The sequence below is a fragment of the Lagopus muta genome, chromosome 12 (assembly GCF_023343835.1).
Source record: "Lagopus muta isolate bLagMut1 chromosome 12, bLagMut1 primary, whole genome shotgun sequence".
NCBI classification, from domain to species: domain Eukaryota; kingdom Metazoa; phylum Chordata; class Aves; order Galliformes; family Phasianidae; genus Lagopus; species Lagopus muta.
Genome location: NC_064444.1, coordinates 7625962 through 7640993, shown reverse-complemented (window position 1 = coordinate 7640993; position 15032 = coordinate 7625962). Strand labels below are relative to the sequence as shown.

At 39.3% G+C, this 15032-nt stretch overlaps 1 long non-coding RNA gene across 1 annotated transcript in view; it reads right to left on the bottom strand.

Annotated features, from left to right (window-relative positions):
- Positions 1 to 5863: 5863 nt before the first annotated feature.
- Positions 5864 to 15032, bottom strand: part of LOC125699195 (uncharacterized) — a 34811-nt gene continuing 25642 nt past the window's right edge. Inside the window, exon 6 of the long non-coding RNA XR_007379480.1 lies at positions 5864 to 5970. This is a non-coding gene — a long non-coding RNA (uncharacterized LOC125699195). The remainder of the gene's footprint in view (positions 5971 to 15032) is intronic.

The window sequence follows — 15032 nt, the reverse complement described above, 5'->3', positions numbered from 1 at the left end:
AGTGCCCCGTGTCATGTAAAATTCCTTTCATGGAGAAAAATTGCTCCAATAACACCTAAGCAACTCAGTATGAACAGATAAAATAGCATATTTTTTCCATCATGGCCACCTAAAGAGAACTGATTGCATGCTTCATTCATGTAAACAACAATACACAATTGTAGTAAGGAGGAAAAAAAGAGAAGAGGAAAATAAATAAAGCCATAGGATTTACTTTTTGAAAAAGCAGGAAGAAAGCAGAAGGAATTCATTGCATTGAGAGACACTATAAATTGACAACCAGGTCAGCACCTACTATCAAGCCATGTAGTACCTACTACAGTAAACATGTAGGTCAAAATGGAAGGTGTAAGTCTTTCTTGATCCCACCCCTTCCTCCCCTCACACTTAGAAATTTAAACTTGCTCCAAGTGCTGAGACCCAAGGTCAGAAGCCATCTTACTGAACACAACACATCAGCACTGAGAGAATAGATGCTAGGCATTTTTTTTGGTGTGATTGCATTAGGTAGTACAACTATCTGGTGGCTAGATCCAGTAAATGAATGGCATGGTTTTGCATTACCTACTCAGGTTTGTGACACTGGACCAGCTGCTCTGTGGTGGAAGTGGCTGAGCACAGTCAGAAATCTGCTGGCTGCTTTGCAAGTGAGATCACAGCATAAACAAGCTACTTATCACCAAACTCTTTAAAGAATTAAAAGCTGTGCATAACCCTGAATATTCCAAGGAGACTATTGCTGGGAAACTGCTCTCAGCCATAGCGGGTAATCAGAAACTTTGCAAGCAATCTTTGCTATTAGCACCATTTCAAAATAAAGAGGGCAAAATGTCTGCGTGGTAATAATAGAGACTTCAGTTTTAATGAGACTTGGGAAAAAGAAAGGCTAGATTTTCTGAAAGTTTATTTGCCCTTGGTGGGTTATGAGGTAATGCAGAAGTCTCTGCCTTTTTTTTTTTTTTTTTTTTGGCATGGAGGTCAAGAAGGAGTTGGACTAATAAAAGAACATTAGACTCCCAGTGCACCTATGGAGTTCAGAACCTAAACTAACCCTCTCAGCACAGCACGTAGAGCAACATGACAGCAATTCATTGCAGAAATGTCCCTTCCCCATTACACATACAGAGGTGAGCCAAATTTTAGCAACAGTCAGCTGTTCTGTTTATTTGGCATTGAGGAGGTTACTGTAATAATCTGTCTCCTAGAGCCCAGACTATGTCCTTTCTTGTGACCTCCTCAAAAGCCTCAGGCGTTATCATTCTTTGCTATCAGTTTGCGTTGGCTGCAGAAGTCCAAGTGCAAAGTTTAGGAGCTATTCCTGGTTATTACTAACTGCAATAGTCACAGATCGACAAGCAATTCAGGGCTTCCCACCTGGCACTGGGGGTACAGCATCATGCAGGGCAGATGCTTCAGGCAGCACCATCTGGCCATGGTTTGACTGTACCAGTAGCACAGCTGGATCTGCTGTGTATCAGTCATATGCTGGGACCAACTCCACAAAAAACCTCCAACCCAAAGCCACTTTATAGTCCGGGGAGTTGAGAAGCATTTCTAGGATGGCAGACTGCATGTAAAGCACAGGCAGCAAAAGAGGTACTCAAATAAGGCAGCAGGGGAAGAAAAGGAATCTTACCCTAAACCACCATCTTCTCCCTGCAGATTACTATCTGTATTATAAGCTCTTTTAAGGAGGAAAGGACTACAGATTCAGGAAAAAAAAAAAAAAAAAAAAAAAGCAAACGGTGGCAGCTAGGTACACAGTAATGAAGAGAAACTACAAGACGAGCAATCTGAGCACCTATTAAGGTATTAAAGGGACTTTGTTCTCAATGCTCTCCTCAGTCTCTGTTCTCCAGCTACCAGTTAATCACAATGGAGACCCAATACCAAGCCAAGATACGGGAGACAAGGCAGTGTGGGGAAGAGGTTTGCCTTGCATCATCGGTGCTAGAAATGTTCTGTACTGGGGTCCAGCAGCTGTGAACACCTCCGTTCAGGATGACAAACAGAGCAACATTTTGAAGGCTCTAAACCACTGCTGACTTTAAATGTAACCTTGCAGCTCTTAAAAGTTCTTTCTCACATCACCCCACAGATCTTTAAAAATAGTGACAGAAAATGTTCACAGGCTCTTGGCTGGGCTCCTTTCATATTGTGTTGTGGTCATGTCTGCCCATTGGTTCAGTCTGTCTGTGCTGTCACAACCTTGGGGGGCCATGGCAGAGAATTTATATAAAGCATGATAAATCCTTTAGTGCTCAGATCATGAAAGCTTCCTCATTCACAGTTGAACAGTAGTGAAGTGAGGTGTCCACCAGGTAAAAGGTTGTTGGACTTAATAGACCAAATTCAGAGTTAAATATCTGCCAGAGAATTTTCATTTCTCTCTCTTTATCAGAAAGTTCAGAATTAGCCACTATCATTTTGAGTCCTGACATCACTTAAACTCAGACAACTTTATTGCCTGAGTCGCCTTGTTGGACGTGAATTTCTGACAGATGAGCTCCTCACCTCTTTGCACAGTTCTGCATGCTTATACTATCCCCACTCCCTTTCTGCTGCTTACCAGGGAAAGGTAACGTATACAATTTGGTCTCTGGTTTTGGTTGTTTGTGTTTGTTTTTACCTGAAATATGCTACTGTCTTCATGTTTTCTAGATTACATTTAAAATGTATTCTGCTTGCCACCCTGTGTACTCCATTAATAACTTTGCCACCTGCAAACTCAGAACTCAGTATATTACTCTCCATTAAGAAAATTTATGATACAGGTTAAGTTTGTTTTAATTAAAGATTACTGTTGTCATTGAGGAGCATCATGTCACTCTCACCAGTTTAATGAATAAACAAGCTAAATACTAAATCAGTGCTCACTTCTGCAGGCTCTCCTGGCTCATATGCAGGAGCTACAAGCATAGAGATTACCTGAAGAACAAGGGCAAAGATTGCACAGTTTAGAGGTAAAAAGGCCAAAAGGACGCTGGAAGAATCACTTGTTACACTAGGGGAGAAGGTGGCCATATACAGATTTAATGCAGAATAGTTTCACCCTGCTGAAGGAAAAAAACCTCACAGAAGGTTTTAAGGGGCTGCCAGTGCATATTATTCAACTTTCATTATCTCTCCTAAGAACAAGCCAGAGAATTCAATTTGGATTCTTACTGCAACTGTAAAGTGCAGTCCATCTGCCTTCCATTCCAAACAATGGATGGGCCAACATTTATGCCAAAAAAATTTGTCCTAGGATTTGAAGATTTAAATAGCAGTTACCTAAAAAAATCTGGTGCAGCTCCCCTCTCTCAGAAATGCATTTTAGAAGAGCATTTTGTATTCAGACTTCTTACGACTGTGTTTGAACACTGCTTGAAATGATTCAGGAGTTTAGCTTGACAAACGGTTGCTGTGATCCAAGGCCCATATGGCTTGTTTTGGAGTGTGTAAAGGTCACTGCTTCTGTTAATACAACTAGTACAAATACTTCCCTGCCATCTGACGATATTCCTCCTTATTCAGATTGGCAGCCATTTCCCCCCCACAATCTGGAATTTCCTTTCAACGTGGGCTGTTGAAGTGGAGATGATAACAGTTTTAAAATCAAAGGTTGAATGCTTCTGTTGAGTTATTCTTGGAACCAACCATGTTCCGTGCAGTGAGAACATCCCATATGGAAAGGACATATGTGTTGGATACAATAATACATAAATAGTGGATGTAATTTTACATAACCCTTATATTCTTATAACTGTCACATATACTTCTGTAATGAGACAGGTGAAATAGATGACTTTGATACTGATATTTAAGTCCATATGTTGAAAGCTTACACAATGAACAGGCGGTTTTAAAGACAGATTTAGCTGCTCAACTCTTCAAATGCTTGCACTAACAAGACACCTTTGGCAATCTCATTGAAATGTCCTAACAAAATAACACCATAGACAGCACCGTAATTCCATACTATGAGAGCCACTCCCAAGACACACACATTCATAAATTGCCAAACAAACTATTTGGAGTGCTTTTTTCTTTGATTTCTTTTCTTTGAAGTTAACTTTTTGAAGGAGTCGATGAAAACTTTCAGTTAAAAAAAATTCAGAGCCGAGATTAAATACTGACAGCAGTTTGGATAGGAAGTTTCAGCACAGCTATGATATGGAGCAGGGATGTGAAAACTGGCAACATGGATAACCATGCCGCCACTGATTTACACATTGCTCTTTCTAAGAAAACCCATCCAAATGTAGAAAACATATAAGCTTTGGAGGGGGGAAAAAAATAAATCTCAGTTTGCAGATGCTCAGAAAAGACCTGTTAGTACTTGGCAGCTAAATTCCCTAAAGAGTCTAGGCATTTAATGTGCCCATCCATGCTGTGCCCTACCCAGGCTCTGCATCAGCCCCCACCGGCAAGGTGAGCACAGAGCTGCTGCCATGAGATAAGACAGGATGGGAATGGGCTCAGTATTATTCAACACAATGACATCTATATTTATTTTAGAGGAGCTTAAACAAGTTTTCCTGACTTGGGAAATCACAGACATTTTGTGAACATGCATTGCTCAATTTCAGAAGCCAGAATAAAGGAATAAAGTTACTTTGGGAGACCCTCTTCTTATGCTTACTTTTTGGGGAGGAGAGCTGGGAAACACGTTATTCTCATAACAAACGCTCCCTGGAGATTAGCCATCTCCCAGCTGAAGCACCTCACAGTTTGTGGCCCTGCAGTTATTACAGTCACAGTAAGTACCGGAATTGTAGCTGCCTTTTTCAGCAGCACTTCCATGGCCAACAAGCTGTATGAAAGTAACCCACATGCTTATTATATGCTTTTCATATCTCTGATTAAAAATTAGCTGAGTGTTTTAACTGAGCTGTGTGCCAATAATATATAAAAGAAGCATTTTAGAGACTTCAAAGTCGTGTTGGTGCCTAGCGCGGGCTTCAAAAGAACACTAAATCTGCATTGCCCTTTTTTTTTTTCAAAGCATTTCCCAAGTTCCCCCCTGTAAGATCTGTGCTCCATCAACCTATCTGAAAGTTTCCCTCTTCTTGTGGAACTAAGCAATTTTTTGTTTGCTTGTTTGTTCGTTTCCTATCTAAATAATTGAAAATGCTGTGAGTCAAACTGGGTGGAAAAAAATCCTACAGTGAATTTCAATGGCCAGGGCCAGGCTATTAAAGAATAGATTAACACTGCAGAAGGGGAATATTTTAACCAGCATGACAACTGCAAAGTGAAATTTAGCTTGCTGCACTCTGCTGAGGAGCAAGAATGCGCCCTCTTGCTCAAATCAACAAATTTACAGCTTAACAGCCCTGGAAAACAAAATCCTCTAACGTCATGTTCACTTGCAAGCCAAGGTACCCAGCAGAGATTTAATTTCTGTTTTTGTTAGACCTTATTATTAATTATTGTTGATATGATGAAGACTTTGCATTAGATTATTGAGGGTTTTCATACCCACCCAAAATGAAAGGAGAAATTTCCATACATTTGCTGTGGAAACCATTGGGAGAGTTCTACACTTCACAGAATCACAGAATTGTAGGGGTTGGAAGGGACCTCCAGAGATCATCGAGTCCAACCCCCCAGCCAAAGCAGGTTCCCTACACCAGGTAGCACAGGTAGGCATCCAGGCAGGTCTTGAACATCTCAAGAGACACTTGTACAACTCTGGTGCTCATCCAACCTTCCAAACCATTTAACTAGTAGATTCTGAATTATCTATTTAATAACTTAATATTGCATTAATTTCTAGATATTTTAATGAGTTAAAATGATAAAGCAATAAGAAAATGAACTAAGTAAAACATTTTCTGACACCTAAAGAAATTGGATGCAATATTTTACTCACTGTGAGAGCAGCCATTCTTATCGAGTATTGTGATCATTGTGGGGAGGTGTCTTCATGTACAATGTACCGATGCACAAATACTCCATATCTCTTTGGTCAGTCCATTGTTGGTTCTGCAAGAGACCCCATCTGTTATCTTTTACATCATTCCTTTCAAAGATATCCAGAGATCCTGTGAAACTTGTTCCATTGTGCATTTCCAAATAAAAATGTTTCAACATTTCTTAATGCACGTATCATTGACTCACACTGACACATGTGCACATAACTTTAGATTTCCAACAGATTACTGTATGTTTTGGCAGCCTTCAGTTATATGCCATTAAACTACTTGTTTTTATAGGACTGACTAATTGTGGTGATATCCTTTAAACATTGCTCCTATAGCAACTGCTGAATTTGGAGGTACTTCAGGCAACCAGAAATTTGAACAGCAACACAAAAAGTCTTAGATGATTATTTAAAAAGTAGTAACTAGTGTAGATAAAAGAAAAAGCAAATACCCCAAAAAGTTGCTTTATCGTGACTTTGTCATAAGAGAATCATTTGACTGTTTTTCCAGTCTATCACCAGACTGACAATCTTTATGGATACCCCTTGTTCTTTCTTTTTTTCCCCTTCTTTCTTCCTTGTTTCTTTCTCTTTATCTCTTTATCTCTTTCTCTATCTCTTGTCTTTAATTTGTATTCCTTTTGGGTGCAGAGGAATGGAAATCTGACTCTGAAGGCAAAAAAGAAGGCGGTTGAAGATTTATTATTTTTAAAACTCAATGTTTTCAGCTCATCCCTTCAGAAGGCCTGACTCCTCCTCAGCTCCTGGGGATGGCAGATTGGGAAGCAGATTTTGATACAATAAAAAAACAAGCACCATTCATGTTATTATTATTATTTTTTTTAATATATCATTGCATAAATCCCACATGTCTAAAACATGAAGCAGAAGCTCTGAGCACTATTTCCTGATTTTTTCACACCATTTTTCTTATGAGGGGGACTTTTTCCCTGTCCTGGTCAAACTCTAATTACTGAAGCATAGAACTGTGCAATTCCTATTTTTAATAACGTTTGGTGTGTACTGATGCCCTTTTCTGTCAAAGTATTACTGTATGTTTTGGCTCAAAGATATCTGCATTTCTATATCTTCTACCAATTCTACAAAGGTTTTATGAGGCTTAATGAATGGAGAGTGCTTTGAAAAGCTGTAGATAAAAGGCAATTTTGAAGTCAGTCATTAGTAGTAAATACCCTCATCAAAATTTCTCTTGCTAATCCTTTATCCTCTAGCTGGGCAGACTGTGCTGACAGCACAAAACCAGCACTCCTCCAAGGTTACTCTAATGTTAACTAATGGATAGCAACGGTAAGATTCACCATATTTATAACTTTGCTGGCATGAATGTCGCTCTCTCACCAACTTTGATCAGTTTAAAGTGTGCTACCTTAACACTACAGATCAGTGGCAAAAAAATTCATAGTCTTTCTAATAGTCTCACCATTAAAACTAATATTGTATAACTGGAAATCAACTGCTTCAACTAATGGGAATATATGGCCTCATTTTGTAGGCACAACCTTTACATTTGAGAGCTCTGTAACATATGGGTTCCCACTGGTGCTATAATTACACCATACCTAAAAGTCATCATTAGTTTAAAATGTGGAGACACTTTTTTTTTTTTTTTTTTTTTTTTTAAATAATGAACAATCCTGTGTTGGTTAAGAGCATGTGAGTCTTTTCTTTTAGCACCAGTTTCAATAGAACTCATTCATTTAGTTTACAGTTTCTCCAGGGGCTGCCACATACCCCTTGGCGTCAGTGTGAGATTTCCAGGCTGACAGCCATACCTGTTAATTGAAGTTACAATGGTCCTCTTTACATGCTCTAAGACAATGATGTTGTTGTTTTGTACTGGGTCAAGGGTAATGACATCTCCAGCACAATAATTAAAACTCAGCTTACCAGAAGTTTTCCCTCAAAGAGGGAAACAGACAAGAATCATAGAATCTTCTGAGTTGGAAGGGACCTTTAAAGGTCATCTCCTGGAATGAACAGGAACATCTACAGCTTGAATAGGTTGCTCAGAGCCCCATCCAGAATATTTAACATAGGTTCTACATGGCACTGAAAATATGAGTGAGACTGACTCACCTGGGGTGAGTCAATGTAATAGATGAAAACCTGTTCCCAGCACCCAAACGTAGTCATTGACTGCACACTGTCACAGTATAGACAACATTTTAAGAAGTTCTTGTCTCAGGACCTCATATATAATATCCTCAAGACATTTGGCTGCATTTGATGACTGCATTTGATCAAATTGCCTCAAAATTAAGTGGCTGGCGGGTTCCTTTTGGGATTGAAAAAGAAAGTCAGATTTATGAGAACAATATTTTTTTTAAGTGTTTTGAGGGATGCAGGAATGGATTAGAAGAAAGAAACACTTTGTTTTGGATTTCAGTAGGTTTTGGTGGGGTTTAGAGGGAAAGTTTACATAAACTTGAGAGAACCTTCCCAATGAAAACTAATGCAAATGGAAAACAGGAATGTGTTTAGAACCTGTCAACACTAAATGCTTTGATTCTTATTAAGTTTTGTGTTAGCTTTTCTTGGGCATGAATATTTCAATGAAAGCAATATGTGATTTGAAAATCTATATCAATGCCAAGAATGCTTTTTTAACCAAGTGCTGCCTTTTGGTTGAGTGTTGGTTGTGAATCTTGAACCATCTCCAACCATGTCATTTTGCTACCTCAGACAACTATTGTAACTCAAAGAATAAAACCCACACAGTCAAGTGTCCAAAAAGATAGCAGAGAGGCAATGATATTTTAGTGGTGTGCAGCAATAGAGCAAGAGGCAATGAGAAGAAACACATGGAGGTTCTGTGCAAATACGAGAAAAAGTTTCTTCCCTGTGAGGATGACAGAAGACTGGAATAGGCTGCCCAGAGAGGTTAAGGAGTCTCCTTCTCTGGGGATATTCAAACCTGCCTGAGTGCTTTCCTGTGTAACCTAATTCAGGAAACTGCTCTAGCAAGGGTTGAACACTATCTCCAGAGGTCTCTTCCAGTCCTTACAATTCTCTGATACTGTCCAAATGAGAGAAAAGCAGTTGTGCATATCTATTTGCCCTCACCCTACAGTGAATACTATGAAAGACTCAGAGTACTATATGCATTTGAACCTGAGGTCAGCAGAGCCTAAAAGCCACTTTTTTTTTGAGCTACATGTTACATTAGACAGTGGGCAACACCAATCAGCCCCCAGTGGGCATCTGTCAGTGTCTCAGAGACACTGTCACTATCTCCCCCATGAAGCACTCATGCTTTGTGGCAGTGAGGACAGATCAGAGAGCAGTGGATTGAAGGAGGGTATGCCCCTACAGGATGCCAAGGGCAGGCAGGAGGACACCATGCTGCTTGGAAGGCTGAGAGATGGGCAGAGACCCAGAATGGGATCCCGCAGGACCATGTCTGAGCTAATTGTGCAAGAAGCTGTAGGAAGGGAAGTGTTCATGACTCATTACTGCTCTGTGAAATATTTACGTGCACAGTCTGTGTATTCCAGTTAACTCTGTCTGCAAGAAGTCCCCCCAGCTATTTGAGCCACATGAATACTCCTATTTTCCAGAGATTCCTTTTCAATTAGCAAAGCTGCAGTTTGCTTTGATACGCAGATCTCTAACTATGTCTGAGCTTCCCCTAGCACCCTCCCTGCCAGCCCAGGAGCTCCCAAGCCCACACTCCCCTGCTGCCAGCACACTGACCCCATTCCCCACACACTGGAGCCTCCCACATGCATTTCTTCAGCCAGAGCTGAGTGCTCTCACACCAGCACAGCAGAAATATCCACTGCTACCAGATTTCACCTGGTGTATCCAAGTGAAATCCCTGAGGACAGTCATTAGGCAAAGTTAATTATGGCAATCAGCCTACCCAGTCTGACCTAATTATAAATAATTAGCTTATCCCTTTATTTCCAAACCTCTCTCCCTGGTGAGACCGCGCTTTTAAGGTTTATAAACCAGGAAAAACTCCCTGCACAGACTTCTATTTGTAGCAACCTTGACATTAAAGGCATGTCTGTAAGAAAGGGATGTTCAACAACTTGTAGATCTGTAACTCAAAACTTACGGAGTCATAAACATTATTTTACAAGCTATTTCACTGGTGTAGGGCATGTAGTGTTTTGTTTGTTGTTTTTGTGTGTTTGGTTTTGAGTTTTTTATTTTAATTTTTTTTTTTTTTTTTTTTTTTTTGGATGGACAGTAAAATTCCACTGGATGCTCATTTGTTTTTTAAAAAAATTGCCTTAAATATGGGTTGAGCCCACACATACCTAGGCAATGCTGTCATTGTCCTTTTCAGAGCACAAGTTTCTGTTGTCATGCACTGGTGGACGTTCACCCCTCACATTTGCCACTGGAAAGGGAGCAGTGATGCTTACTCAGTGCTGTCAGCTTGCAATCTCTTTCAAATAATTCCCATTCCAAAGAATTGTGCTCCTGGCTCATTTGTGCTAATGCAAACTACTCCCAAAAGTGTCAAAATTTACTACTTTGAAAACTAAGTCAAAGCTCATTAAAGCCAAATTATTTTTTCCCCTCCAATGACTCCCAGGTTCTTTGGATCAAACTCTGTTTACAGAATTCTCCCAAGACTGCTTTATGCCCTTTTTTGCAAGCGACATTTGCAAAGTTTAAAGCCACCTTTATTTCTATGCACGGCATTTACCAACAGTTAGATCTGTAAATAACAAAGCTTTCTGCTTGGTCAGAAATACAATCTGTGTGATGACATTTTAGTCACGAAGAATATTCCAATGACTTCAAGTGGTAACTGATTACAGGAGGACTTGCTATGTATTTACTTACTTCGTTCCACGGGTTCTAAGCACAGTTTGGGAAGAAAAAAAAAAAAAAAAAACCTAAAATATATTTTATCCATTTTCTTGTGAAGCATGTGATTCCTGACAATTTCACAAGCATCACCAATTCACCTGAATTTTCCTTGCACCACTGCAATGTGAGCATTATTTTAAATAAATAAGGACTATACATCTGGGTTTGTATACTCCTTCTGCCTTGCCTTGGAGAAGTAGGATTGTTCAGCCTGGAGAAGAGACACTCAGGAGTGACCTTATCACTCTCTACTACCATCTGAAAGGAGGTTGCAGTGAGCTGGGTGTTGGCCTTCTTCTCCCAGGTAATGGTGATAGGATGAGTGGTAATAGCCTTGAGTCGTGCCAGGGGAGATTCAGATCGAATATTAGGAAAAATTCCTTGTTGGAAAGAGTGGTCAGGCTCTGGAACAGGCTGCCCAGGGAAATGGTGCAGTCACTTCTCCTGGAGGTGTTGAAGAAAAAGGAAAATGTGGCAGTACATGGTCTAGGGCAGACCTAGGCTGATGGTTAGACTAGATGATCTCAGAGGTGTTTCCAACCTTTGTATTGCTATAACTCTAACAAGTGTACTTTTGTTTAGCATGGCAAGTTATGATATAAAAGAATGACAAAAGAAAATGCTCTCTTAAAGATGATAAACTATTCTTTAAAAAAAAAAAAAAAGAAAAAGAAAAAAGTTGCCATACCTTAAGCTTCATTTCTCTGTGACTACTTATTCCAGCTTTTTTTCTAACCCTTCAACATCATCTGTCCTGTCTACTGCTTTGCTTGAGTGCTACAGAATGATCCTTCACTCTCTTCCTCCCCTTTGCAGGCCATTATCTTGCCCAGAGAAAGCTGTGTATCTCATGTTTCTTAAAGGAATCCCTCAGTGCTGCTAACCTTTGCCTCGCTTGTATAAAGCACTGAGCTGTGGCAGACTCCGGCTGTCTCTTATCGCTCTGATCCAAGCAGAGGTGTCAGAGTGGCCCATAGAGCCATTAATCAGCTGCCCCCCGCTGCCATCAGCTCCTCAGAAGATCTCCATGAACCTGAAGTACTTTTGGAGGTCTGGATCAAGCAGCATGACAGGCTTTTTCCTCCGATATCTTTCATAGATCATTTTAGCTCATTGATGATAATAATGGGAATTAAATATTTATGGTTTAAGATCCTGGGAAAGTTTTTAAATACATATTTTAAGTCTATATGAGAGGAGTAATGTCAATGTGTGCAAGATGCTTTACATAATGTTTTGGAAAGGAAGCAATGTTCTGCTGTAAATGCCCTTCTCATTGCTTCGTCATGTACTTTCATACAAAGTGTACGTTCATCAAGCTAAAAAAATAAGGGAAGGAGAACAAAACACAAAAAAGGGTAAATAAAATAAACAAGTTGTCTCAAAGTTTTTGTCTATTTAACTATTAGAAACAAGAAAACAACCTGTGATGTTTCATGTTGCTGAAGTACCACTTAAGGCAGATGCTATCATAATATATCACAATGATGAATAATTTACCGTAACCCTATCATCTAGGTCTATGATCTCACTCTCCTCTTCCCACAAGGAATTTAAGCACCCATGTGTGATAGTTTGTGGCTGGAAGACATATAGGTATAGAAGAAAACGAAATGGAGAAACCTCTATTAGCTAATCAATCCTGCTCTCTTCCATCAAAAGGCCTTCTATACTTACACAAACATCACTGGAGAAAGCTACCTTTTAAAAAATCCTTAAAAAAAAAAAAATTCCTGTGACCATTTGCAGTGCTAACACACTTTAAGGGTTTTTAACCAAATAAGCCAATTTCAGCTTTTATGGACAGCATTTTGCTGCATACAGCCTTCTATCCAGGCCACATAATGTTATTATTATTCATTCTATTTACCTTAATCATAGAAAAGCAGTATTTATGCAAGGTTAAAGTATGTTTCATTACTGCAGAAGAGTAGTGACATTTCTATAATCTAAAAAGTGAAGTTCTACATGTCCTGGATATAAAACCTGACAGTATAATCTTTTATTTCCATTCTAAGCAACAATTTGCATGAGTGAGCTTTCTAAGGATTAGTTGCATAGTTCAAAAATGTCCAGGGCTTGTTTAGGATTAACAGACTGAAGAAACAAGACATATTTAAATGAAACTGCTGGGGTTTAAGGAATATTTTCTTAATGGGTCATCAGAACCTTTTTTCTTGACTGAATACATTTTTCTAACCCATAGTGTAGTGAGAAAATCTTTTCACAGAAGCTAAAATATAAAGCTTTTACCTACATGATCTACATAAATCAAACATAGAAACACTACTGAATATGAGAATTTTCTTCTCTACAGGCCAGCAAGAAGCCTATGCCCTACAAAAATGTTCACAGGAATAGTTCAGGATGGCCAGTTTCACTCAGAATTATGAACACAAACATGAAATATCAAATGAATAAATTAGTCACTTCCATATGCACTATTAATTTTTCTTCCTTCATCTGACTCTGATCGTTAAGATGTGATTCCAGGAATCAAACCGCCGGAGTCTGAATCTAGGCATCACAACATCCCATGGCTTTCTGGCATCTCTGATAATGAGGCAAAGTAAACCATAACCTATTCTTCCCTGAGTTGAGAGCATCATTGCTTCCAATCAAAGAATAGAATCGTTAATGTTGGAAAAGACCTTTAAGATGACCTAGTCCAGCCATCCAACTACCAACCAGCGCACCAAACCTCATCCCTAAGTACTTGAACATAGCACACTACCTTCATTTTAATTCAAATTACATTTCAGTCCACAATGTTTGAACTGTTTATAAAACATTTTTTAACAGACTCTCTACATAGCCAAAAAATAGTTCTCTGGCTCCAGCAGCCCTGCACTCCTGCTCAATCTCATGCCCTGTAACTGTGGGGCTCCCCTCTGCCAGCATTCCCAGACATTATTTTTGTAGAAGGAGTCCAAGCACATGTTTATCTCCAGAGAAAGATCTGCCCATCTGGTATCAACAACTGCTTGTTGTGAGATCAGTATCTTTTAAGGAATGGCAAATGGTAGGATCAGCTTAAATTGTGACAAGCAAAGCGCAGCATTATCTGTGTTTGTCCTGACTTTGGTGAGCTCATTTTTAACTTCAGCATTCCACCAGAGAAGTCTGGTTTTCATATAGGCAGACAGACAGCACAATAAACATAGCAATATTAAAACAGGCAGAGCAGGCACAGTTATAAATTCATGGGAACATGGGTTTTATATTTAGTCTTTCAGCAAAGAATTTAAAACTGTAGTTTGAGCTGCTTTATGGGTCTGAATCAGGTGAATGCAGAATGCTGAGCCATCAACTTCAGGGAAACCCAGCACCAATAGTCCAACATCACCTTTTGTGTCTGGTAGAGGGACCAATCTCATCAACAAAGAATCTGTTAAGACCAGACCAAAATGGAGCTGAGAGGGAATGAAAACCTTTCGAAGCTACCTTACGAATGCTGAGATCCAAATTCATGTGTAGAAGACCGTACATCCTCAAGTAACAAGGACAGGATGAAAACTTGAGCTCCTCCATCCTGCTCCACTGCTCTAGCTCTATTACAATATTCATTCGAGTTGCGTATATCTATAATGTTGCAGCCTATCCAGTAATACTAGCTTACATCCTGAGGTTTTACATTTCAGCGCTTTTATATCAGTTTATTTCAGCTGATCAGCATGTTCCAGTTGATGCATAAGTTTTTGAAGGTTTTAATGTTACGGTTTAATACAACTGAAAAAAAGGTGGAAAAACAAGGTGGAAGAGAATAATATTGAAAAAGAGCAGTTTGTTTATCAGGAAGTTCTGACAATTCCACGTGTGAAATGACAACAGGATGAGATACTCTCTTGAAAAGATCTAATACTAGGCACTGATACAAGGAAGCCAGAATGCTGACAAACATCTCACAGCAAGCCCTATAGAAACACATTAAACCATGAGATAAAACACATTTTCCTCTCTGGGTACAAGATTTTTCGTCATACTACAAATAACCAATTCCCCCCCACCCACACCAATTACATTTAAGTAGTTGTGAAAGCAATTTGTGCCTTTAAGGTGTTCCCTCACACCAACAAAAAATGTAAAGCCTTTATTTACAGGTGATAATTACAGAGAAACCTCTCTAGAAAATACGTGGTCTCAGTGTGAGACCATCCATGAAGTTGTGTTTGTGCAAAACCAAAACAAATGCATGAACACAAATGAAAGACTTTCTGATTTGTGGTGATCCAATTAGATTTCACAAGTAAAAGAATACATTCTTAGCTAAGCAATT